The 27910-nt window shown below is 41.0% G+C and overlaps 1 protein-coding gene and 1 long non-coding RNA gene across 2 annotated transcripts in view; one reads left to right on the top strand and one right to left on the bottom strand.

The window, feature by feature from the left end:
* Window positions 1-27910, top strand: part of MRPS36 (mitochondrial ribosomal protein S36) — a 587034-nt gene that overhangs the window by 137945 nt on the left and 421179 nt on the right. The gene's annotated exons all lie outside the window — the stretch shown is intronic.
* LOC126956569 (uncharacterized) lies at window positions 98-27910 on the bottom strand. The gene is made up of 3 exons (XR_007726415.1): window positions 27651-27910; window positions 296-369; window positions 98-118 (listed from the first exon to the last, which is right to left on the bottom strand). It is a non-coding gene; the product is annotated as an uncharacterized LOC126956569 (long non-coding RNA).

Genomic DNA, 27910 nt, shown 5'->3' with positions numbered 1-27910 from the left:
ACCATTTCTAGTCCAACTCCTCTCAACGTTCAGATGCTCCTTCTCTTCTCTCCTTCTCTATTGCGCCCTTCTTCTGCTCTTCTGCTCTTCTGTTCATCTGCTCATCTGCTCACAGCACCTGAGGTTTGGGGTTTAAATGGGTACAGGATAGAGGGGTGTGGTGGGCCAAACATTCAGATGCAAAAACAGGAATGCCTGTTCCCGTTTAGGGCCATGGGTTTCCAGGCTTGAGGGTGGGCCCTTTGCTGGTGAACCACCCTCTTCTACTCAGTATTTCCTTGCCTCCTGTCCATACCATTAGCAACATCTCTTTTTCTCCCTTTAACATGAGGAAAGCATATCCCAGATTGGGACCTCTCCTTGCTGGCCCTGAAATGAAGACAAATGGAGCAGAGTGACAGCAGAACCACAGTCAGCACAAATTGTAAGAAATAAACTCGTTGTTGGAAGCCACTAAGATGTGGCAATTGTTTGTTACTGCAGCATAATGTAACTTAACTTTAGCTACGTTACATATTAACCAAATGAAATTGACTAATAGAATAATGTTAATGTAGACATAGGCACTTGGCAATTTGCTCCAGTTTTCCTTCCTCAACATTTTTTTCTAAACAGCTTTTATTAAATATGAAGAGGAAATCGTGCTAAGGTGTGCATATGACAAGCTCTTGAGGTTAATAGCTAATAGTTTGCATAACAGAATCGAGAGCCAAAAAGAGAGAAACAAACTGGAACAATGGTTTCCCAAGATGCCATCTAACTGGGAGAAATATAACGTCTTCCACAGAACTGCAGGATAAGGAAGACAGCAGTTCTCATGAAAATAATGTAAATTTTATTTTATAGTCAACAGAATATAAGGCAAGAGCATGAAGTTGTTGCCCCCCCCCAAAAAAATGGACTTCAGGCTATATTCACAGAAATGTGGTACCCCAAATAGTTAGTTTTAAGTATCTTCACAACTGCAGTCACTTTAATTTGTTGAATTCCCTCTTGGTTATAGAACCTAAAGTGAAAATAATCGGATTTGGTTTAACTCCAAAAAAACAATGACTAAGTTGTATAAGGTATGTGTAAATCCTGTAGGAGAGGAAAGTAGGAAAACTTAAGAGAAGAGAGGAGAGGAAAAAGAGGAGGCTACCACCTTAGGAGAGTTTAAATAAATGAATTTAAGCATTTGAAAGCCTGTCTTTTAGAATAAGTATTAGAATTAGTCTGCATGACTTTGAAGTACAAAACAGACATGGCAGGGAAAAGAAAGGGATTTTCAACAAATAGATCCCAAATTGAAAGGGCTGCTTGCGATGTGTTGGAGAGGAGACCCACATGTGAGTACAAATAACAATTAAGTCTCAATGAGAGCAGAAGTCTCTTCTAAATGTGAAGAATCCAAACCAATTTGCAAAGGGCAAGACTGGATTAGGCCAGTGGAATACCTTGGGGAGGCTATTAATAATTCACAATTTGCAGTTCATCTTGGAAAATGAATTTCACTTACGAAGGAGAAGTGCAAAATTGGTATTATTTAAGATAGTTCTACCCTCACAAAGCGGGGAATCACCTTCACTCCCCCACAGCCAGGACAGCCAATGTGCATTCGATTTAGAAATGGGCTGGTCTGTCACACAGGCACTTTCTTCCTCTTGTCAGCAAAAGAAAGACACATCTTTGGCAAACCCTCTGTTTTAAACCTGGCATTTCCATTTTTCATTTGTCTAAAACAGAGGGAGGGAAAATAGCTATGAGAATACAACTAGTCCCAACTGGTAAAAAGAAAGGCAAGTAGCCAACATAAATATTATAGCATAAGGCTGAAGCAGAGAAGAAATGAGAAGAAAAGATCAGCCCCTCTGAAAAGGTTCTCTCAAAATAAAAGGCCATGCCAAGAAAAGCCACAGGGGCAACACCACAAGCCCAAGGAGAGCTTTAATCAGGAAAACCTGGCCTCAGGCACGCGCATGCAGCTTCCTACCCGCCTTTCTGTGTGCCATTTTCTGAAAATTAGGAGACAGGAGGTTTGTTCATGGCCAGATGAAAAAGCAATGCACGCTTTCAATGGCAGCACTGGTAGGAATCATGTTTCTACAGGTTGTTTTCCTCTACCTCCCATATATCTCATGCTATATAATCTCCCAGGGCCATCTCACCTGATCTTACGGTTTCAGTGGTAAGCTATCCACCCCTAAATCTAAACCTGCAGATTGAATCGACCAAAGGAATCAAAGATATTTATATCCTGTTGTTTATTAAGTAACTGTCGCTTGGATTTCCTACTGACACTCCACATTTACAAGGTCCCGAACTCCCACATTTATCCTCCTACTGAGGCAAGATTTTTCCTTGACCCCCTTGCAGAATAGGTGTGCCCTGTTTACTCAGCCCATCATGCCCAGCCCCTCGCAGGAGGGAGCATGCAAGTGAGTGAGTGCAGGAACCTGCTGGCCACTTTGGTGCCAGCAGAAACAAACTCTGTGCAGGCCCCATGGCAGTGTCCAGGTGGGGGTGCCTGTGACCCCAAGGCCTCAGAGGGCGTGTTACAATGTACTCTTAGCTCAACCATCCATGGACGGCAGTGTGGTATCAGCTCAGTGGCCCCTTTGCCTCATCAAAGTGGGTGGCTACCTCCCGCCAGCAAGAGCAACAAGCCAATGTGACAGCCTTTTTGGGTATCCCAAACTCTTGTCCGGTACCCAGGAAGAATGAGGTCATGCAGATAAATTGGAGGATGGTGAATGTGCAGAATTTTATTGAGTGATAAAGGCAGCTCTCAGCAGAGAGGGGAGCTGGAACGGGGACGGGAAGGGTAGATTGCTCTCCCCTGAAGCCAAGTTGCCTCTCTGTCTGTTCCTCCGAAGTCAAGTTGCCTCTCTCTGATGTCCCCTATCTGCCTAGAGTTTCTCCTCCTCCTGCCTCTATCTCTACTCTAATAGACAGTAGGGTCAGGAGCATGGAAGTAATATTCCTTATTTTCCTCTCTGCCTCATCATCTCCCCCATTTATATTCCACCTTTCCTCACCTCCCACCTCCTCATTCCCATGCAAGTCCTGTTAATTACAACTCCCAAGCATTTCTTCCATCCTGGTGAGCGCTCTCTTGGTTCACCACCATCATCTCTAACCTGGATTGCTGAGACAATCTCCTGGCTGGTTTTCATGATTCTAATCTTACCACCCTCTAATCTGTTTTTCACATAACATCCAGAATAATCTTCCTAAAAGTGTAAATTGATACTACTCTCCTATTTAAACCCCTTCAAAAATTCCCTTTGGCCATCAGGATAAAGTTCAGAATTGCTAATGTTGAATAGAAGACCTTTGTATTTCATCCCATGTGTCTTCCCTGACCTCTCTCTAGCCTTTTAGCCCTCTTCCCACACACACCCAAAACAGCTTCATCATGTCACTGAATTTATCATACTCTCTTTTAATCTTCGTACATTCTACTCCTTTTGTCTGGAAAGGTCTATCTCTTTAGTGGTCACACGCAACCAGTAAACTCTTACTCAAACTTCAGCTCCATTGAAAAGCCTAGCAGACCTTGTTAATGCTCCCCTCTTCCCCTACCCCCAAACAGTACCATTATCATCTGAGCCCTCTGCAGACTGTCCCCCCACAGACACACCAATAGTTTCTTGCCTGTCTCACTGCCTAAAGGAACATTCTGATCAGGAGATGGTGCTCCACCCACTTGTCAGGTAGCTACCCCAGGAGTGACCCTCAACTAATGAGGGTTAGAAGTTGCTGGATAACTTGCTCACCCCTCCACAGGACAGCTCTGAGATGTGCTCTATATGGTTTCTTAAAGGGTCACTAGTTGGGCCAAGTCCTTTTTACCCATAGCAGAAACCTGCTCATTAATTCACCCAGTATTGGCTTCTCTTCCTTTGCCCTCTTACTTTCCCATTCACTCAATCATGCTTTTTGGACTCTTCCCTCAAATAAATTCCCATAACATTAGGGGAAACTGGATGAGAAGTCTACAGGAATGCCCTGTACTTACTATCTTTGAAACTCTTCTGTTAGTCTATAATTGTTTCAATATCAAAAATAAAAAGAAAAATAAAGGCACCTTTTTCCTGTAAATACCAGAATTGTAGTAGCATGCACCCCTGCTGGTTTTATTTGAAAACTCTGGCCCCTGGCCAGGCACAGGTGTTCATACCTGCTTTGGGAGGCCAAGGTGGGAGGATTGCTGGAGCCCAGAAGTTCAAAATTTGCTTGGCAACATAGCAAGACCCTGTCTCTACAAATAAAAAATAAAAAGTTAGGACATGGCAGCATGTGACCATAATCCAAACTACTTAGGAGGCTGAGGCAGGAGGATCAGTAGAGCCCGGGAGTTTGAGGTTACAGTAAGCTATGATCATACCACTGCACTCCAGCCTGGACGACAGAGAGAGACTGTGTCTCTCAATATACATATTAGGTCCCCAAAAATGTCCTCCAGCTTTTTCCAGGAGTTCCTTCAGTTTTCTCTCACATGTACTCAGCACTGCTGCTGCCTCTACTATAAATAATTCTTATTAAGTCTTTGCTTCACCGGACGCAACTACCATTCACCATCATCTGTTGCTACCACACTGTCGACCCTGTAAGAAAGAGAAGCTCTCCCATTGGCTACTCCATCTCAAGGGTGCCACAAGATTTTCCCTTAATTTATCACAGCAAATTAGAGAGTAGGCTGTTTTCTTCTGGAAGACTTATGGCCTTGAGTTTTATTTTTCACTAAATTTTTTCCCACTTCATATATTAACAATAATTTTTTAACGGGTCATAGGCCTAAATATAAAGTCCAGAACCATTAGTCTTCCAGAAAAAAAAATAATAATAAGAGAATATCTTTGTGACCTTTGCACAGGCAAAGGTTTGTGGACAGAATGCAAAAAGTCATACAAGAAAAAATGGATATGTTGGACTTCAACAAGATGGAAAATTTCTACTCATTAAAGTATGCCATTAAGAAAATGAATTAAGCCATAGACCAAGAAATAATATTTGCAGCACGCATATGTGACAAAGGCCTTGTATACAGAATATGTTTTAAAATATCCTGCAAATCAACAATAAAATCATGTACAATTTAATAAAAAGTTGGCAAAAGACATAACAGACATTTCACAAAAGAAGATATACGAATGGTCAATAACCACATGAAAAGGTGCTCAATATCATTAGTCATCAGATAGATGCAAATTAACATACGTAAAATACCATTTCAAACCCCACTAGAATACCTACAATTTAAAAAAATACTTGAAACACAAAATGTTGATAAAGATGGAGAGCAACAGGAACTTTGATAAGAAGGTAGAGTGGTACGGGTTTGGAGAACTGTTTGATAGTTTCCAATAAAATGAAGTGCATGTCTTAACTTTATTAGTAGTAGACAATTCTACTCCTAGGTATTTACTCTGGGTTGGTGGGTCAGGGAGGGACATGTCCACAGAAAGATTTGTGAAAGAATATTCATTCATAATAGCCCAAATTAGAAACAACTCAATGTCCATCAAGAAGAAAATGAATAAACAAATTGTGGCATATTCATGCATTGGACTCCTACTCAGCAATAAAAAAGAATAAACTACAGGGCAGGCGCAGTGGCTCACGCTTTAATGCCAGCACTTTGGGAGGCTGAGGTAGGTGGATCACTTAAGGTCAGGAGTTCGAGACCAGCCTGGCCAACACGGCGAAACCCTGTCTCTACTAAAAATACAAAAATTAGCCCGGGTATGGTGGTGCACAGTCGCTGTAGTCCCAGCTACTCGGGAAGTCCCAACTACTCAGGGGACTGAGGCAGGAGAATCGCTTGGACCCAGGAGGCAGAGGTTGTAGTGAGCCGAGATTGCACCACTGCATTCCAGCCTGGGCAACAGAGCAAGACTCGCCCTCAACAACAACAACAACAAAAATGAACTACTGATTCATGCAACAACACGGATGAACCTCAAATATATTATGCTAAATGAAACAAGAAGAAAGAAAGACAATCAGTTGTGGGAGGCAGTGTTAGGGCACTACTTTATTTCTGAGCTTCTATCCTTGATTAACTCCAAGGCCAAAATAAGTGAAGCGAATTCATTAGCAAGCATGGCTAACACCCAACCAATACCATGTGTTCCACCCATTCAGAGCTTTGGACTGTCAGGAATTAACCCCCAGTGGGCATCATTCATCAAGTATTAATTACAATTGCTGCTTGCTCAGATTTTTCTGGAGATAGGATAGGACAGTCCAGATTTCACTCAAATCCCAGAGGAACATTTTCTCTAGAAACTGGACCCTGCCACATCAGACATGACAAGACTTCCAAGCAGGGGACAAGGCAACCATCCAGGAGACTGGCAGTCACTGGCTGGCTCTGCCAACACCCCACGCGGCTGTCAGCATGACAGGACAGAAAGGGGCAGCCCTCCCACAGCCCCCAGCAGAAGCCACACATTGTACGGTGGGGCAGGAGCCACTGGAAGCAGGAGAGGACTATTTCAAACTATGAAGTGGGAGCAAACATGGCAAATTGTGACCTCATTCCTAAGCAGGAGCAAAGTCATTCTGGCTACCAACAGAGCCCAGCCCCACTGCCAAGACTGCATAGGCTTTCAGTGGGAAGAGCCTTCTGCTTGGGGTTTTAATGGCCCCTAAGAAGGAGAAGGAAATACGCTAAGAGAATGGTCAGCAGGTTTTTTTCCTGGCTGTCCAGGGAACACAAACAATGCCATTACTAGACTTCTTGAAAGGGAAATGGCCACCCAGGCACCCCTTCCTGAACCCAGGCCTGGGGCCTCAGGCCTGCCGGCCAGTGGGCGGCCTGCTCAGTGTGCTGCTTCCAAAGCAGTTTCCAAAAGCAACTGAAAGCTACAGCATGGGTGAGCCTGGAAGACACAGGACTCAGTGAAACGTGCTAGTCACAGAAAAGGACACATGCTGCATGATTCCACTTATACAAGGTACCGAGGATAGTCCAATTCTTAGAGACAGAAAACAGCATAGTGCTTGCCAGGGATTAGGGGTAAGGGTGGAAGGGCATGGGGAGTTATAGTTTATTGCCTATGGGGTTTCAGTTGGGAAGATGAAAAAAATTCCCAGAGATGGGTGTTGGTTGTATAATAATGTGAATATATTTTATGCCACTCAACTGTATCCTTAAGAATAGTTTAAATAGTAAATTTTATGTTATATATATTTTACCATAATTTTCTTTTAAAAAGTAGCTGGGGAAGGGATGTTCCCAATCATGTCTCCCATGCTATGAAGTCATCCTGTCCATCAGCTCTGCTCCTTGGACTATGTCCTGACTCGGGTCTACCAGTAAGCACAACTCTTAATTTTTCCAGAATGTGCATTTGGGCTTAGAAAGGCCTTTCCTCCTCATCCTGCCCCCAGCATACCGCCTCACCACATACCTATCAGGGAGGTGAGTTGGTCAGTAGAATTATACTGAAGGATCAAGTCAAAATATTAAAAAAAAAAAAAAAAAAAAAAAATTCAGAGAGATGATCCTGACCAAGATGGCAGGAAGAGGGAGGTAGGAAGCCGTCCCTGGGTGGTATAGCCAATAATGTTTTCTTACAGGACTCCTCATTCCACTACCTCCTTTCCTCACCAGATACCTCTTCCCCAAACCTGGCCTCAGGTCTCCTGCTCAAGAAAAACAAATCCTATTTTTAGGAAAGAAGCTCAAGACTCATTCCGTGGAAATATAAAGTAAAAGTTTTAACTTGTTACCTCTAGCAGGGCTATTGTATCTGTGAACATGGTGTTGGTAGGAGAAATCTAGCTGTGGGATTTTAGGGAGTAAACAAGAGGGTGGTAGGGCAGGAGGTACAAGAAGGTCTTCAGAAACTCCTGAAGGAGTATTTAAAGGCCGTCTACTCATCAACTACAGGCAGCCTTCAGCTTTTCCTCTGTAAAGATTTATCTCTATTAGGGCCCACTCCCAGATTCCTGCATAGGAAGAAGAAAAAGCAAAAACTCAGGAAAAGTAAATATGATAGCTACTTTTTGTTAAGCATTTACTATATAAAATACATTATCTTATTTAATCCTTCCAGCTGCCTTGTGAGAAGGTTATTATTCACATTTGACAAATATGGAAACAGACTTTGAAAGAGAAAACAACTGCCTTTTTAAAATATCTATATAAACACATGGACAGTCTTGGAATTGTTTATTTTCATTTTGGGGGGGTTTGCCACATTTTCACATTTCCCTTTTCCTCCATTGACAACTCCTTCTCTTGGACCCAAAATACCAGCACCACAGGCAGGAGACTATAGAAGTCAAGAGCACAGTTTGGAGTGAGAGAACCCCATGTTTGAACTCATTACTTACTTGTTGAATTGTGTGTGTGTGTGTGTGTGTGCGCGCGCGCACGCGGCGCGCAACATCAGCTCATGTCTGAGAGAGCATGCATATGTGTAAATCAACCCTATCTAAGGACCAGTCTTTATGTAACAAAACTGATCATCTTTAGAATAAAAATCTTTAAAAAGATGTCTGAAAACATACATCAGAACTGAGCACTATGAACACACTCGATCTGGTTAGGTCTTCATCAAAGAACATGTTTTTGCAATCCAGTTATATATACCCCTCCAATATTTATGATTCTGTAAGCATTCATTTAACAACAAATATGTTAGGCACCCCCGTGGGAGAGCAGATAAAAAAATGAATAAGATTCCACCCTCATCCTCAAGTAGTCCATATAGTCCCATAAAGGATATAGACAGGAGACATGTAAATGAATGGCACAATAATTGATAACACAGAGATGGACGCAGTGCTGTCAGGTCACAAAGAAAGGGATGCCTCAAATAAGTAGGAATATGCCAAGGGAAAAAGATGGGAGAAGCACTCCAAGCAGGAGGAAGATTGTGTGCAAGGATACAAAGGCTTCAAAAATATGTCACTCCCAGAGAGCTGCAAGTAGTTCACAGCTGGGACACAGGTAAGGGCTGTGGCAGGCGACGGGACCCGTCCAGTAGGCCAGGGCAGCTGGAGTGCCTCTTCAGTCTCGAATGAGTTTGAATTTCACCCTACAGGCGACAGGAGGCTGTTGAAGATTTTTAACCCAGTGGTAACATGATGAAATGTTCACATCACAAAGATAGCTTAGGCCATCGCTGTGTGGAAAATGGACTGGAAAGAAGTGGAAACATGGAGACCCATGAAATCTCCTGCAGTGATTCAAGTGAGAGAATATTGGAGCTTGAACAACAAATTCAAGAGGCTCTGTCAGGGACATTGGACAGAATTTGGTGGAGAGGGGTATTAAACAGGAAATTATTTAAAATGATTCCAGTGTTTTGGGCTCATACATTAGTCAACTGTCCAGCAAAGAGAGGGACACACCTTCTCCACTGAGCTTAAGAGCACATCATGGAGGCACACAGATCACCTAAAGCCCCATGAGTCCCCCTCTACCAGGTTAGGGCACTACATAAAAGCAAACTTTCATTCCTGTCATCTGCTCCCCTTGCCACCTTGTCTCCCATCCTGCTTACAAGGGTTCATATACAAAAACCCATCTTGAAAGCTGGTCCTTCTGCACACCCTGCTGCCCATGCCAACCTGCAGGCACAGACACAAGTTTGGCCCAATTCATTTTTGTGTGCTTCTGTAGAATTCTTTTCTTTGGGTTTCTAAAATATAATTTCAAGCCACCTGTCATCATGGAGCAGCACACCTTTATTTTTAAAGCCACAGTGAGTGCATCTGGGCCTCTAAAGAATCCTGAAACCCATATATGTCCTTAATTGATCCAGCAATCAAGTGCTGCCAGGCAGCCCACATGGGTCAACTGAAACACCCACATGTGGTTTGCCTGCCCCAACCTAAGCCGTGCAGTCAGCCAAGTCTGTCAGTGATACCGTCTGGGCTCAAGTGTCTTTGGGACTAATTGCCTGCCAGTCACAGTCAGACAGAGCACATTTATTCCTCCTACCTGGGGGAACATTGAGTTTTATGAATTTTTCATTACAACCTTTATCTCTAATAAAGATGTACATGAATATTAGCTATAAAAATGTTCAGCATATCATTGTAATAGCAAAAAGTTGCAACTCATCCTGTTAGAAACAATAGGATACAATTAAATTAAAACCTATCAATACTAGGGAATAGTATGTGACTCCTAAAAAGTTGTTTCATAAAATGATCTACTAATATGAAAAGATGCTCACTACAGAATGCTTTTACTAGAACATAAGTTCCATGCAGGCAAGAGCTTTGTTTCCATCAGTGTACTCTCTGTGCCCAGAACAGGGCCAGGTACATCATAGGCATTCGTTAAATATCTACTGACTGAATCAATATAAGTGGAAAAGCAGATGACAAAAGAATATGGTTTCATTTCTGTAAAAAGAAATATACATGCACAGAAAAAAATCTAGAAACAGATACATCAAAATGTTAGCAGTAGTTTTCTCTGCGTGGGTGGGCCATTTTATCCTGTTTTGTCTCTTCTTTCCCCCTGTGAGCAGTACAAGGTATTATTACAGCAAGGGTCAAAACACAAAAGAAACTATCTGGGGGGTTAAAATGCCATTACAAACTCAATGCTAACTTTCCAAGGTCATCTATGAACCCATTGCTCCTTGCATGCCCTAATAACATTACATTATCTATCCATAATCCCACATGTAACCCAAAGCACTAATTTGCACTCACACAGAACAGAATCCCTGTATCCTGCATCTGAGTTGACCCCTTAGCTTTAGCCTCATTCTTAACCTGGGTTCCACCCACTGCCCTCAGGACTCCCATCACTCTTGCTAGAGCCCCATCCTAGCCTCTCCTTACTGAGCTCTGCAAAAGCATCCAATTCCTCTCAAACAGGAAAAGGACATTTTACCACTCTCTTCATATAAACAGCTTGCCCATGTTTGCAGTTGGACTCCTCTCCTTACTACACCAAGCATGAGAGTGTGAACACTTTTCACCCAGTTTCTCCACAGGCAATTTTAAAAGTACCCGAAGACGTCACCTGCTGGGGCCTAGCCCCAGTTAAACTGTGACTGCCCTGGAGGAAAATAGGGCAGGCAAAAACACTGCAACTTCATAAAATCAGCTTATATCAATTGCTTGGTACCAACACCAGTGCACATAATCCTCTTCTGGCTGCGCTAATTGGCTTAGCTTGCTGATGATTTTACAGCACCAGAAGCTGTTCTCTGATTCTAGGAATGAAAGTTGCCAAATGATCTTAAACCACAGCCCAGACGGCCCAGCGCCACCAGAGGCATATCTGGGAAAAGAGCTATTTTAAACGAATGCTCCTGTGGGTATAAGGATCCTTTTCTGTCTAGACTCCTGCTAACACCTGTTGCTCACTCATCCTGCCCCAGTTCACCTCCTTTTCAACAGCCGTGTGGCCAAGACAAGCCATGGCCACCTGACAGGGCCTGAAATGCGGCCACGTGAACAGCAGATCCAGGCAGCCCAGGCACCACATGCTCTGGCATGATCTGCTGGGCCCCAACAGCTCTGCTGCCAGGTGTCAAGGAGCCATTTGCAGGCAGAGAGCAGACCTGGCAAGGCAGTATTTTAAACTTTCAGCATGGCCAGGGAAAGGAGACTTCTTCCAGAGACTCTGCCATGCAAATCAGCATCAAGCAAGCAGAAGGAGAGGATGGCTGCATTTTGGTTCAACCAAACCCTTCATACCTAAGGCCCCTTTACCACGTCCCCAGTAGGTAGTTGTCTAGCCTATCCTTGAATCCGCCTGGTAACCAAGAAGCTCAGTACCTCATAAATAGCTCATGAGGCAGTCTTCCTTACACAGTGCTGAATTCCTTCCTGTGGCCTTTGCTCCTCTTGTTACACTTTAGAAAGTTATATAGAATGAACCTCATATGTCACTCATGCAATTCCATTCAAATCAATCTATGTTTCTGCATAAAACAGTTCAGATTCATAGGAGTAAGTGAGCACTGGAACCCTGGGGGAGTTTTTCAATTCCTGGAAGCTCATAGCCTGGGTTTTAATAAGACCTAGGGATAAGAGACTAAGCCTGGGCAGGGTTGGAGGTCAGATCTGAGATCACTGCATAAAGCCAGGATTCCAAAAGGGCAGTCCTCAGAGGGATGAAAAAACAGTTTCATATCAAAAGTCAGTAAAGATCCTGTTTGATCCAACCTAGATTCTGGACAGAACAGGGAAAAAAATATTTTCCCAAGCTTCCTAAACACAAGTTCATATTCTTTGAAGAAAGTATTCACACTACATATGTAGACTGAAAAACTCAAGCTGAATCTTCATTTAAAATGGTCCTGAGCTGGCCATGGTCTCAAAAAAAAAAAAAAAAAAAAAAAAAAAAAGCAAAGCAAAGCAAATCCACTCTGAAGGAACACACTTTAATCCCAAGCCTTAAAGAATTATGAAAGATAAAGTTTCAAGTAACATCAGCTCAAAATCAAAAACCACTAAACATACAAGGAATGTTAAAGAGTAAAAAGTATCTACCATGATACAGAGTAAAAAAAAAAAGAAAAAAAAGTAGAATCAGAACCATACAGATTTCAGACATTATAATTATCAGATACAGAGAATAAAATGTGCTTAATGTGTTTCTTTTTAAGTTTTTTAAAGTTTTGGGTGTATGACAAAGGAAAAAAGAATGCTCATCAAAATTAACAATTCAAACTGGAAAAACAACAAAATAGAACTTCTACAAATTTTTTTAACGTAAGAATTGAAATTATAAACTCAGGTGATGAGTGAGACTACAAAACTGGAAAGAGAATGAGTAAATCGGAAGACAGGTTTGAAAAAATCCACAAAATGAAGCACAGAGACCAAAAAAAATTGCAAAAGATGTTAAGAGATATGGATAAAATGAGAAGGTCCAACATATGTCCTATCTGAAATCTATAAAGAGATCACAGAAATAATGAGGTAGAAGCAATATGACTGGGAATGTTTCCAAGGAGAAATTCACAGATTCGAGAAGCCCAATAAACACCAAGGAACATAAGAAAGAAAGGAGAAAAAACAAACAATCTCAACCCATCATAGTGGAACTGCAGAACATCAAAAGCAAAGAGATATTTAAAACAACTAGAGACAAATGAAAACAGATTATCTATAAATAATTTATATTACACTGAGAGCTAATTTCTCAGTAACAACAATATAAGCCAGAAACCAGTAAAATAAGCTTAAAACACTGAGGGGAAAAAAAAAAAAAAAGTCAACCTTGTACTGTATTTTCTACCAAATGAAATTCACTTTAATGAATGATGGTAAAATAAAGATATTTACAAATAAATCAAAACTAAGAGAGTATGGCATGAGCAAAAACTTACTAATGAATATTCTAAAGGAGGTACTTAAGAAAGAAAATTATCCTAGGAAGTGGCTCTTAGATACAAGAAGTGGTGGGCAAAGAAAATGGTAAACACAGAGGTAAGCCTAAACAGCGACTATGTAAATAATAACAATTATAGTAACTAGAGGAACTAAAAATCAATGCATAACTAAATTTATGACAATAATAATTTATGATTAAAGAAAAAGAAAGAAATTAAAGGCATTTGATTTCTTGTATAGAAAAAGAATGAAAATATTAATTACCTTTAGACATTGTTAAATTAAATGTACCTCTTAAAATTTCTAGGCTAACCATTAAAACTATTGAAATAGTATATGAATTTCCAAACTAGAGTTAAACAATTTTGATCACTAGTGTTAATACAAAATAAAAGTCAATAAAGGAGAAATAAACATTGAAAAAGTGGGGGGAAGTATGAAATAAGATAACATGAATTCAAATCAAGCAGTAATCATTATTTAATGTATACAGATTAAATTCACCCACTAAAAACAAATATTGTCAGTTTTTTTAAGCCCAGCTATATGTGAACTATAAAAATAGAAAAGCATAAGGATGCAGAAATATAGAAAGTAAAAAGATAAAATATGCCAGCAAATAATTAAAAGAAACCTGAGATTGCCAAAATACATTTTAAGCTAAAAAAAATTATTTAGAAGCTAAAATGATCATTGCATATTGACACAAAGTTCTATTCACTAGAAAGATATAACAATTTTAAACCTGGAAACCCAGGATTATCATATTTATACCACATGAAATATATTTTGAGGCAAAAGGTACTATTCAGAAGCTAAAATGATTGTTGCATATTGATACAAGGTTCTATTCACTAAGAAGACACAACAATTATGAACCTGCATGCCCCTAAAAGGCAAAGGTTTGAAGGAAATACAAGAAGAAATTGATAGGTTCGCTATCATAGAAGGAAATTTTAATACATCCCTCTCAGTGACTGGTAGAGCAAATGGACAAAATTGTCTCTAAGGACATGTGGATTTTCTCACTCAACATCTACTCTAACCTCTCTCTGGTATGTCCTTGTGTACTGTGGGGCAAGAACACTCAGAAACTACATTTTCCAGTCTTCTTTGGACAACCCAGTTTTTCTGAGACAATCCTGGTTGACGTTCATCGCCCTGCCATAATTATTAACAGCATTCCCCTTTACCTTTGAAAATGTCTGGTATAGATAATAAATTTTATTGTTACTCTACCTGTATGTAGAAACACCATAAATGCAAAAGGTTCTTGCAAGTGTGCCATATTGGTGGTTCAAATATCAAAGCCACATTACCTTCAGTGGTGTAATTTTTCCAAACAAGTGAACAACCTTTCAAAACAAAACAAACTAGACTTCTCTTGGATTTACATGAGAGTGACATTCCTGGAAAATTCAGTGTATGTTAAAAATATGCAAAAAATACTCAAGGTTTATACAGAAAAAGGAGATCAAGTCTGGTCTTAGATTATTTTAAACAGGTTTTCCACCTAAGTTTAGGTTCCACCTCGGTTTAGGTTTTCTAAAGTATAGAAACACTTTAGGAAATCATGCAGGCTGGGTGCAGTGGCTCACTCCTGTAATCCAGCACTTTGGGTGGCCAAGGCAGGCAGACCACTTGACCTCAGGAGTTTGAGACAAGCCTGGCCAACACGGTGAAACCCCCGCCTCTACTAAAAATACAAAGATTATCCAAGTGTGGTAGCATGCACTTGTAGTTCCTGCTACTTGGGAGCTAAGGTGGGAGAATCACTTGAGCCTGGGAAGCAGAGTTTGCAGTGAGCCAAGATGGCACCACTGCACTCCAGCCCGGGCAACAGAGGGAGAACTTGTTGAAAGGAAAGGAAGGGGAAGGGGAAGGGAAAAGGGAAGGGGAAGGGAAAGAGGAAGGGAAAAGGGGAAGGGAAGGGGAGCGGGAAGGGAAGGGAGGGGGAAGGGAAGGGGAAAAGAAGGGAAGAAGTGGGAGAGAGGGAAAGAAGGAAGGAAGGAAGGGAGGAAGGGAGGGAGGGAGGAAGGAAGGAAGGGAGGGAGGGAGAAAGAAAGAACATCACACAGGATGAAGGCATAAGGGTGATATAATGGACTTTGGGGACTTGGGGTGGGAGAAGTTGGGAGGAGGTGATGGATAGAAGACTACATATTGGGTGCAGTGTGCATTGTACCCAGCGTGCACACAGTGACAGGTGCACTAAAATCTCAGAAGTCACCCTGAAGAACTTATCCATGTAGCAAAAAAACCACCCATATCCCTAAAACTATTGAAATAAAAAGAAAGAAAATCATGCAGGATGTGGGACACGCCTTCACTGTATGCTGCTGTTCCACACCTTGCAGGACACTGAGCATTTGCTGCTGTTTGCCCACAAGGCCCATTATGCATCCCCCAGTTGTTCTGACAAAACCAAAACACCGCCTATATTTCATACTATAGGTGAACATCAAGAACCTGAATAATAACATGCCAGGGGCTCTTAGGCCTTTCAGTACATACTGTCTTCCTACGAGTAAACTGCCTCCCCTCAGGCTCCAAAGTAAGTTAGACAGTGTCTGTGGGCCTGGATTTACCATATCTCAACCCCAACAGGCACTTCCAAAAGTTTCCTCGCTAAAATAAAAATACACTTTATTTTAGAACCATTTTAGGTTGATAGAAAAACATGGTAAAGGTGGTTCAGAAAGTTCCCATAAACACCATGCCAAATTTTCCCTATTACTAACTTCTCACATGAGTGTGGTACATGCCTTGCAATTGATGAGCCCATACTGGCATATTATCATTAACCAAAGTGCACAATTTCTTCAGATTTCTTTAGTTTTACCTAATGTCCTTTTTCTGTCCCAGGATGCCACATTATATTTCATAGTTATGCCTTCTTAGGCTTCTCTTGTTGATGAATTTCTTAGAACGTCCTTGTTTTTGACGACCTTAACAGCTTTGTAGAGTCCTAGTCAGGTATTTTGTACTGAATCCCTCAACTGGGATTTGTCTGATTATTAGACTGGAGTTCTAAGATTTGGAAGGAAGACCCCGGAGGTAAAGCGCCATTGTCAACGCCTTATATGAAGGATACGCACCATCAGCATGAATGAGTGTTGTTGATGTTCATCTTGATCACCTGGCCGAGGTAGTGTTTGTCAGGTGTCTCTGCTAGAAAGTTACTCTTTACTCCCCTTTTCTATGCTGTGCTTCTTTCTACTCTCACCCATTTGTTTATTTATCCAATTATTTATTTTTTATATCAGTATGACGTCACACTCATGGATATTCATTTTATATTGTGTGTTCATTCAATGCTGTTTTGTTGTTATTGTTGTGTGGTTTTCGTTTGGTTAATTGGTTGGGATTTTTGTTTTGGGGGCTTGAGTATTTCCTTACTTTCTGGAACTACAAGATGTTCCAATATCATATATCCTGCCCCAGTCCTGGAATCAGCTATTTTTCTTTTTTTTTAATAGAAGATGGTGTTAGAAACCAAGACCTGGGTGCTACATGTGCTTGTTGCTATAGGGGTGTTGTTTCCAGGTCCCTTCAATTAACAGAGTGAGGAAATATGTGTGTGTGTACTAACCCATGTATACAAACATATCTAAAAAATGTCTACATGTATGCATCTGTGTCTATATTAGGCTAAACATGAGTTCATACTGATATCCTCAACTCTAATCTGTAACTACAAAGAATCATTCTAGCCTCTTCCCCTTGCTTATCAAAAATGTCCCACTGCAGAAGGGAGAAACCTGGCTCCCACCAGCCATCATTCGTTTACTTAATTATTCCATGTCAGCCGGGTGTGGCAGCTCATCCCTGTAATCCCAGCACTTTGGGAGCCCAAGATAAGAGGATCACTTGAGCCCAAGAGTTCGAGACCAGCCTGGAAAACTTGGTGAAACCCCGTATCCACAAAAAATACAAAAATTAGCTGGACATGGTGAAACGTGCCTGCGATCCCAGCTATTTGAGACACAGAGGTGGGAGGACTACTTGAGACTGGGAGGTTGAGGCTGCAGTGAACCATGACCATGCCACTGCACTCCAGCCTAGGTGACAGAGTAAGATCCTGTTCCAAAAAAAAATTATTCCTTTTCAGTATACATGTGTTTTAATCATTGTTAAGCCATGCTCCTACAGGAAACACCTTTCTTAACTGGAGTACAGTGCTTATGTACACTTCCATTTGTCTTTACTTCTGCAGACTCATTTCTAGCATTACTTAGGTCAGTACCTTTTTTCTCCATCTCATTCACTGAGGTTGTTTCATACTTTCATAATGCAGCTAGTTTTATCACATCTGCATTGCATCTGGGGATCCTCTGACTTTCTAAATGATGTTTTGATTTGGACACATTGAGGTTCACTCCTTGTACTATAAAGTACTGTGGATTTTGACAAATGCCTAATGTCATGTATTCACCATTACATGATTACAGTATCCTACAAAATAATTCAACCACTCAAAAAAAAAAAATTCCCCGTGCTTCACCTAGTCAACCCTCTCTCCACCTATAAATCCTTAGCAACCCCGATCTTTCACCATCTGTATAGTTTTGCCTCTTCCAGAATGTCATATAATAGGAATTACAGTGTGTAGCCTTTTCAGACTGGCTTCTTTCATGGCAATATATATAAGATTCATGCATGGCTTTTTGTGACTTGATAGCCCATTTATTTTTATCATTGAATAATATTATACTGTGTGGCTATACCACAGTCTCCTTATCCATTCATCTATTAAGGACATCTTGGTTATTTCCAGTTTAGGGTGATTATGAATAAAGCTGTTATAAACATTCACACGTAGGTTTTTGTGTGAGTATAAATTTTCAAATCAGTTGTGTAAATACCTAGATGCATGCTTATTGGATCATATGGCATGACTATCACTAGATCAGTAAGAAATTATCATTCCAGCCTGGTGCCATGGCTCATGCCTGTAATCCTAGCACTTTGGGAGGCCAAGGCGTGCGGATCACCTGAAGTCAGGAGTTCAAGGCCAGCCTGGCCAACATGGTGAAGCCCCCATCTCTAAAAAAATACAAAACTTAGCCAGGCATGATGGCAGGTGCCTGTAATCCCAGCTACTCGGGAGGCTGAAGCAGGAGAATTGCTTGAACCCAGGAGCCGAAGGTTACAGTGAGCTGAGATTGCGCCACTGCACTCCATCCTGGGCGACAGATTGAGACTCCATCTCAAAAATAAATAAATAAAATAGAAAACATCATTCTATCTTCTAAAGTAGCTGTATCATTTTGTATCGTTTATCTTTCCAAAGTAGCTATATCAAGTGGAATAAGAGTTACCCTTGCTCTGCATCCTTGCCAGCAACTGTTATTGTTCATTTTTTTTTATTCTGTCTATTCTATTAGGTGTGGAGTGCTATCTGGTTGTTGTTTTAATTTGCAATTCCCTCAGGACAAATGTTTACCATATTTTCATATGCTTATTTGCCATCTGTATATCTTTTTTGGTGAGATGGCTGTTCAGATCTTTTTTCCATTTTTTTGGTTGAGTTGTTTTTTTATTGTTGGTTTTGAACAGTTTTTTGTATATTTTGGATACAAATCCTTTATCTGATATGTGTTTTGCAAGACATGTTTCATCAGGTATGTGTTCTGCCAGTCTGGTTTGTCTTGTCTTTCTCTTAATAGTATCCCTTTCACAGAGCAGAATTATTGATAAAAAGTTCATGTCTTAGTCTATTTTCTGCTGTTTTAACAGTATTACAGGCTGGATAATTTATAAAGAATAAAGTATTATTCAGCTCACAGTTCTGGGAGCTGAGAAGTCCAAGATTAAGGGGCTGTATCCTGTGTGGACTTTCTTACTAAATCATAACATGGCAAAAGACAGATGGGTAAGCACGTATGCAAGACAGAGAACACACACTCCCAAAGCCCCTTTTTAAAGCCATTAAACCCAGCCGTTAGTACAGAGCCCTCACAGACTAATCACCTCTTAAAGGTGCCACATCTTAATGCTGTTACAACAGCAATTAAATTTCTTATGAGGCCGGGCACGGTGGCTCATGCTTGTAATCCCAGCACTTCGGGAGGCCGAGGCAAGTGGATCACCTGAGGTTAAAAGTCCGAGACAAACCTGGTCAACATGGTGAAACCCCACCTCTACTAAAAACACAAAAATTAGGTGGGCGTGGTGGCACATGCCTGTAGTCCGGGCTACTCAGGAAACTGAGGCAGGAGAATTGCTTGAACCCTGAGGCAGAGGTTGCAGTGAGCTGAGATTGTGCCATTGCACTCCAGCCCGGGTGAAAAGACCGAAACTCCGTCTCAAAAATAAATAAATACATACATTTTATATAAGTTTTGGAAGGGACATTTAAACCATAGCAGTTCAATTTATCAATTTTTTTCTTTAATTGTGCTTTTGATGTTGTATTAAAAACTTATAACCAAAGACAAGGTCATCTAGATTTTCTCCCATTTTTCTTCTAGAAGTTTTACCATTTTGTGCTTTAAAATTAGGTATACAATACATTTCAAGTTAATTGTTGTGAAAGGTGTAAGGTCTGTGTCTAGGTTCAGGTTTTTGCTTTTGGATATCCAGTTGTTCCAGCACTGTTTGTTGAAAAGATTATCCTTTCTCCATTAAATTGTCTTTGCTTCTTTGTGAGAAATCAGTTGACTATATTTGTGTTGTTCTATTTCAGGGCTCCAATTTATTGATCTCTGTGTCAACCTTTTAGTATCATGTTAGCTATTCTATACAAATTCTAGAATCGGTTTGGCAATATATACAAAATAGCTTGCTGGAGTTTTGATTGAGTCTGCTTTGAGTCTATAGATCAAGTTGGGAAAAATTGATGTCTTAACAATACTGAATCTTCCAATTCGCAAACACACAGTATCTCTCCACTCATTCAGATCTTTTATCAGTCTTACAGTTTTTGAATATAGTTCCCGTATGTATTTTGTTCAATTTATGCCTTAGTATTTCTTTTTGTGCTTTTGTAAGTGGTATTTTTATATTTTAAATTCAAATTGTTTTTATGTATGTAGGAGTACAGATACCTCATAACAAAGAATTTCTAATTGCTCCCTTTTATCCCTTATGACATTGCAGCCATTCATTTTACTTATCCATGCTATGATCATCCAATACATTGTTACCACTAATACTTTAAATAGGTGGATATTTTAAATCAATTAAGAAAAATAAAAATATTATCTTTATTTCTTTTCCAGCACTCTTTATTTCTTTATATAGATCTGGGTTTCTGACCTATAGCACTTTCTGCCTGAAGAACTTAATATTTTTGGCAAAGAAGATCCAGCAGTCATAAATTTCCTCAGTTTTTATTTATAATGACTTTATTTCTTCTTCACTTTTGAAGGATAATTTCAGTGTATATAGAATTCTAGGTTTGTGGGGTTTTATTTTCTTTCAACACTTGGATATTTCATTCCACATTCTTCTTGCTTGCATTATTTCTGATGAGAAGTCCACTGCAATTCTTATCCTTGTTCCTCTCTACGTAAGGTGTTTTGCCCTCTGCTTTCTTTCAAGACTTTATCCTTGCCTTTTGTTTTCTGCAATTTAAATATGATATGCAAAGCAAGTATTTATCCTGCTTGGCATTTTCTGAGCTTCCTGGATCTATTCTTAGGTGTCTGTCATTAATTGTGGGAAGTTCTTGGCCATTATTACTTCAAATTTTTTTTTCTCTTCTGATTTTTTTTCTCTTCCTGGTATTCCAATTATACACATGTTATACCTTTTGAAATTTTACCTACAGATCTTGGGTAATCAGTTCTAGGTTTTGTGTGAGTTTTCCTTTTCTTTGTTTTTTCACTTTGCTCTTCAGTTTGGAAAGTTTCTATTGAGCTATCTTCAAATTCAATGATTCTTTCCTTGGTTATGTCCAGCCCACTGATGAGCCCATTGAAGCCATTCTTCATCACTGTAACATCTCTGTTACAGTGTTTTTAGTTTCTAGCATTTCCTTTGATTCTTAGAACTTCTATTTCTCTTGTTATATTATCCATATGTACATGCATGCTGTCTACTTTTTCCCTTAGAGTCCTTAATTATAATCATATTTATTCTTTTAAATTCTGTATCTGATAACTCTTAACATCTGTGTCATATCTGAGTCTGGTCCTGATGCTTGCTTTTTGTCTTCAGACTATTTTATTCTTGCCTTTGGCAAGCTTTGTAATTTTCTGCTTAAAGCTGGACATGCTGTATTAGGTAACAGAAACTGGAGGAAATAGGCTTTTAATGTGAGGATTTGTGTTACTATGACTGGGAGTTGGATTGTGTTTAATGCTTGGTACAACTGTAGGAGCCAGAAGCTTCAATTTCTCCAGTGTCCTTGTTTTTGCCTCCTCTCTAGACTTGGGTCTTCCCTAGGTATTACTCTCAGAGGAGTACGTGAATCTTGCATTTATTTCAGCTGTAGTCCATTCTTATTATACTGGAGCCCTATTGGTGTAGTAGCAAGGTATGGAGGGAAGGGGTATATGGTTAAATCTCAGTCCTTCAATTGACCTGTGTCTTTAGGCTGTGACCTTCACAAGCTCCAGTGGTATAGCTTCACCACCCCTACTTAGACAAGAAAGGAAGGCTAGAAAAGGCTAGAGTGGGAAGGATGTCCTTTCACTAGTGAGATAAGGTTCTGGTATTTTCCCTGGACAGTGGGCCTTTGTTAGAGAGAACGCTCTTGGTGTATATCACAATGAGTACGCTTCCCCTCCCCCTGCCAAGGCCACAGAGAATCTTTCTTGGATCTTTACCATGAGAACCTGGTGGACTTCCTGGAGGTAAAACCCACAAAAGTGTGAGTGTCCCCTGTAATGGTTAATACTGACTATCAACTTGATTGGATTGAAGGATGAAAAGTATTCATCCTGGCTGTATCTGTGAAGATGTTGCCAAAGATTAACATTTGAGTCAGCGGGCTGGGAAAGGCAGACCCACCCTTAATCTGGGTGGCCACTATCAGCTGCTAGTGCAGCTAGAATATAAAGCAGGCAGAAAAATGTGAAAAGACGAGACTGGCCTAGACTCCCAGCCTACATCTTTCTCTTAGGCTGGATGCTTCCTGCCCTCGAACATCAGACTCCAAGTTCTTCAGTTTTGGGACTCTGACTGGCTCTCCTTGCTGCTTAGCTTGCAGATGGCCTATTGTGGGACCTTGTGATCATGTGAGTTAACACTTAATAAACCCCCCTTTATTAATATATATAAACTTTTTTTCTTCTATTAGTTCTGTCCCTCTAGAGAACCCTGACTAATACATCCCCTAAGACAACATAATACTGTGGCCTTACAGGTTACTCACTCTTGGCTAGCCCACAGTCCACCTCTAGCACTTCATCAAAATTATCATTTAATTACCAAAGTTATCAGTGGCTTCTAATCCAGGTAAGCAGGTTTCAGCTGCGGCTCTTTGCATTCACCTGTCTCTCTAGATTTCAGGGTGGTGATCTGTCCTGCAACTTCATTTCTCTAATGGGTCTGAGAAAAGTCCTTGATTTTCCATTTTTTCAGGTTTTTTCTTGTTGTAAGAATCGGGGTGATGACTTCCAATCTAAAGAATTTTCAGAGCTGAAATTGAAAGTCCAAAAATTATCTTTTTTAATTAGAAAAATTTAAAAACAAGACTGGAAATAGCTGGGTAATAAACTCATAGGGGTACTTTATAAAACGTCTACTTTTAGGTATATTTGAAATTTTCTATAATAAAAAATTATGGTTAAGAATCTGAAACAGGGTAGCTTTAAACAATAGGGACAGCAGAGAAAAAAATTAGTCAGCAATATTTGAATATCTAATATGGACCAGGGACTTTGCCAAGATAATTTGGATATAAGAATGAACACTACTATTTCCTGCCCTCATGGAGCTGTCAGCTTTTGGGGAGAGAATGACATTCAATAAATAGTTATGACTTAATTACTTAGGCTAAGGACTACAGCAGAGGCAAAAATGGTGCCGTGGGAGCAGATAACAGAGACTAGAGAATCTAACCTCATCTGGAGAGTTGGGGGAAGACAATCAAAGACCACCAGGGGACTGAGTACAGAAGGCCTGCTGTGCCTATTTCCAGGAGACCCAGCAGCCTGGATCAATGGTAATACCTGAACTTAGTCAGGCTGGACCCAGAGGCTGGCCTCCAAAGTTTACACATAATAACAATAATGTTAAAGGTAAGAAGAGAGAGAATGTATCAGAAGAAAGCAAGTCTACGGAATCCCTCGTAGGCTCTTAAAACCCTGACCACCTGAATTTAGGTGAAACAACCAAGTGGGATTTTCACAATTCATTCTTACTTTCTATAATATTGACCATTTTCATGAATCCTTCTTCCCCACTCATTCGAATTCTCTTTGGATACCAGTAAACTCTGCACTTGTCATTTTGCTCCTGGAGTGACACCATAGGAGAAGGATTGTAATTTATTGACAGAGCAAAAGAAACAGGGACCAGGCAGAAGGAAAAAAAGATGATCTTTTGGAGGTCTGCACTCAGATATGCCATGATTTCAATGTATCAGTTAATGCAAATCACATGACTCTTGTAACATGTTTGCCATCAGGAAAACAGAAATGCCACTTACCAACTCTAGTGCAGATTGTTACTAAGCAAATTTCACAGTTATATCTACATAAATGTTTACTACTGATTTATTACACAGCTAATGATAATTAATGATGGTAATTATTAAAATACAGATTGATATTAGCATTTAGAGCAACATCTAAACTTTCCAAATTATCATCAATGTATAATTTTTAAAATAACAGCAATTAATCATGATAGTTAAATGATAACACTTTGTAATATATTATCATGTTTTCTACAAATAAGAAAAGCACTAGTCTATTATGGTGAAGATAATAACACTAACAATGGTAGAGTAATGATTGCTAATCATTTCCCATTATTGTTATTAAGATGTACAAATCACTCAAAATCACTGAAAATCTGTGAAATAAAAACCTAGTGAAGGCATATGATAAAATAAGCAATCTACAGTTACCAAGCCTACCAAATCAAGATTCTGGGTCCTGGTCACAATAGTGGCTGCCCATCAGAAAAGACTGGGGAATGTTCAAAAAATCCCAAAGCCCACCACCCTACCCAGAAAATCTGATTTAATCAGACTGGGTGTGTCTGATTTTGTTCTGAAAGTTCTCTAAGTCTAATGTGCATCCGGAGTTGAGAACCACTGCTCCAGGTGTCTCATTTTTATGCTTGAGAATAAAGACGTATTCGGTCCTGGGGCAAAACTGAATTGGGAAACCCACTTGCCCAGCCTCTGTCAATCAGTGCTGTGTGTAGCAGAGGAAAGAGTTGTTAGTTTTCGTTGTCAGGGAATTTTCTTCATAGAAAAGTACATTAAAATACCAAATTACAGTATTTACATATTTCATGTATTTTTCCCAACTGCGTTCCCATAGCAACTAAATCCATTTGCTCCCTACTTTCCTCTGAGTTATTTTCCATCATGAGCCATGCTTTATTAGTGAGGCAAGCAGTTTGCCCTCTGAAATGACTGTTTTGCTCTTTACTATTTCTTTGCCAGGGAATGCAACTCTGTTGTGTCTTTCTAACTCCTGTACTCCCTGAATTTGATAAAGTTGGCTTTGCTAGTTTGGGCAGAGACAGTGTCCCTCACTACTTTCCTCAGTCTGGAGCAGTCCCTGATTTTTCCAATGAGCTTACCAAAACCAAAAAGCAAATGGCAAGGAAAGGTTCCCTCAAGGAACCTGTGACTGGGAAAGGATGCGAGGAAGGGAATTGCTGAAATCCCAAACCGTGATGAGTTCACCTAAATCAGCAGTGGACAAAGGATAACCCGGCTCTCTGGGACCTCACTAGGCTTATCAGGTAGGGTCAGTGGTTAGACATCACGGCTTTGGAGATAGTCACCCACTAGCAAGCAGGAAGAAAGTCAGTCCTCTTGCAGCCTCTGAATCCCCAGAGAGCCCAAAAGAGCCACAGGACACTGAGATTTCTTTGTGATTTCACCCAGACAACTTGGCAGACTTTAGGGCTTGTTTGTTTGTTTGAAACTATGACATTTCACTTGCTAATGAGGCTCTGCCTTGCAAGGGGGACAGGGATGCCAAAGAAGACTGCGGGAGGGAGGCAGCAGGCCCAGTGCTTCAGGGCAGCTCTCCTTGTGGCTGCCTGACGCCAGGATGGACTCGGGCCGCCAGTGCCAGAGGAGAGAGAAGCGGCACCAGAGACAAGGCAATGCTTCAAAATCATCTGTTCTCAGTTGCTGACTCAGACGCCTCCTTCTGTGCCAGCAGCACTAATGAAGAGGACTTGCTTCCTCCTCCCTCTCAGGCTCCAAATAAAAACCAGAGCTATGGTGCAACGGCTCCCAGGCCAGGGGGCAAGTGATCCAGGCAGTATCTCAGAATGCAGCAACAGAAACCACACGCAGCGAGAGTGTGCCTCCCATCTGCAAGATCTGGTGCAACTTACATAGGTACATCTGTGGCACTGCTTGCTGCTGGGTTCTGGGGGTCATGGTGAAGTCCTTCAGTACTCTTCCACCAATAGCATTTATTCAAGAACAACGTCTATCAGTTAGGGTTCCAGCAGGAAACAGATGGTACTCTCAAATTGGGTTATTTGAGGAGAGTTCAATTAAGGGACTATTTACAAAGGTATGGGCAGGATGTAGGAAAGACCATAAGACATAGTGTATTATCTCAGAGCTAGGAAAGCAGGGCACTGCTCCTACACTAGGCCTAAGCAGTGGAATCCAGAGACAAAACTGTGTGGAATGACAGGAGCTGAGACCTTCAGTTGTGGGAGATAGCCAGCACACCACCACCACGCAGGGAGGAAGCCAGGAAATAAACACCTGGACCTCATTCTCCTCCCCGCCTTCGATCTGCTGCCAGTGCTTCCTGGTGCCAAACTCAACCAGAAACTGACGGCCTGAGAGCCCTCACTGCTGCAGTCCATACAGGTCAGCCTCCTGGGGCACAAAACAAGATGGAGAAGTGGGGACCTAGGAAGGCAGATAAAGACATCAAGCACCCTCTCTTACACATCAGAGCAGGTGAGATACTTCATGACTAAGGATATATTTATTCTGCCACTGCCAGAGCCCTCCCAGATGCAGCAAATTCTGAGATAATAGTGTCCAGGGGTTGGAAGATAACATTGAGAGCTTGCAATATGTTTAACCACAGAGAAGGCAAGTAGAAGCCCAACCTCCTCAAGAGCAGAGAAGTGATACTGAGGACACAGACAAACAACAAACATCCTAGCTCTGATTCAATGATACATCCCAGCCATGGATCACACGGTTGCTCTCCTGCTCAAAAGGAAATTGTGAGCACCATGAAATGCTCCCTTCACATGGAACATTTTGCCTGGTTACCTATTTGCACAGGCGAATGGAAAAGGAAGCCTCCGTTATTCCGCAGTTTGGCATCATTTGTGCTGAGAATGTGCAGAATTAGACATAGACATACTGGCCAGGTGTGGTGGCTCACACCTGTAATCCTAAAGCTTTGGAAGGCCAAGGTAGGAAGATCACTTAGGGTCAGGAGTTCAAGACCAGCCTTGGCAACATAGTGAGACCCTATCTCAAGGAAGGCAAAAAAAATTAGCTGGGTATTACGGTTCTCACCTATAGTCATATCTACTCAAGAGGCTGAGGCAGGAGGATTGCTTGATCCCAGAAGTTCAAGGTTGCAGTGAGCCATGATCATGCCACTGCACTGCAGCCTGGGCAGCAGAGCAAGAATCTGAGAAGGAAGGAAGGAAGGAAGGAAGGAAGGAAGGAAGGAAGGAAGGAAGGAAGGAAGGAAGGAAGGAAGGAAGGAGAGGGAGGGAGGGAAGGAGGAAGGAAGGAAGGAAGGAAGGAAGAAAGAAAGAGAGAAAGAAAGAAAGAAAGAAAGAAAGAAAGAAAGAAAGAAAGAAAGAAAGAAAGAAAGAAAGAAAGAAAGAAAGAAAGAAAAAGAAAGAAAGAAAGAAAGAAAAAGAAAGAAAGAAAGAAAGAAAAAGAAAGAAAGAAAGAAAGAAAAAGAAAGAAAGAAAGAAAGAAAGAAAGAAAGAAAGAAAGAAAGAAAGAAAGAAAGAAAGAAAGAAAGAAAGAAAGAAAGAGAGAGAAAGTTTTAGGAGTCTGACAGGATATACTTGGTTATCAAAAGTTCAATGTTTGAGGAAAATCAGCAGGGTTGGTTTTCATTCTGATGGAGCTGGGAGAAGAGCAGATATTTGAAATGGATGCACAGAAGGCTAGGTGAGATAATAGCAAGATGCTCTTCTGCTACCTTTATGGGGTGGTGGAAGTTGAGAGGCAATACTAATTATAACATCTGTCCTACCTGATTTAAGAGTCTCTGTCACTTGGGAGGCCGAGATGGGCGGATCACGAGGTCAGGAGATTGAGACCATCCTGGCTAACACGGTGAAACCCCGTCTCTACTAAAAAATACAAAAAAGTAGCCGAGCGAGGTGGCGGGCGCCTGTAGTCCCAGCTACCTGGGAGGCTGAGGCAGGAGAATGGCGTAAACCCGGGAGGCAGAGCTTGCAGTGAGCTGAGATCCGACCACTGCACTCCAGCCTGGGCAACAGAGAGAGACTC

The sequence above is a fragment of the Macaca thibetana genome, chromosome 6 (genome assembly GCF_024542745.1).
Source record: "Macaca thibetana thibetana isolate TM-01 chromosome 6, ASM2454274v1, whole genome shotgun sequence".
NCBI lineage: Eukaryota > Metazoa > Chordata > Mammalia > Primates > Cercopithecidae > Macaca > Macaca thibetana.
This window is presented reverse-complemented; position numbering and strand designations above follow the sequence as displayed.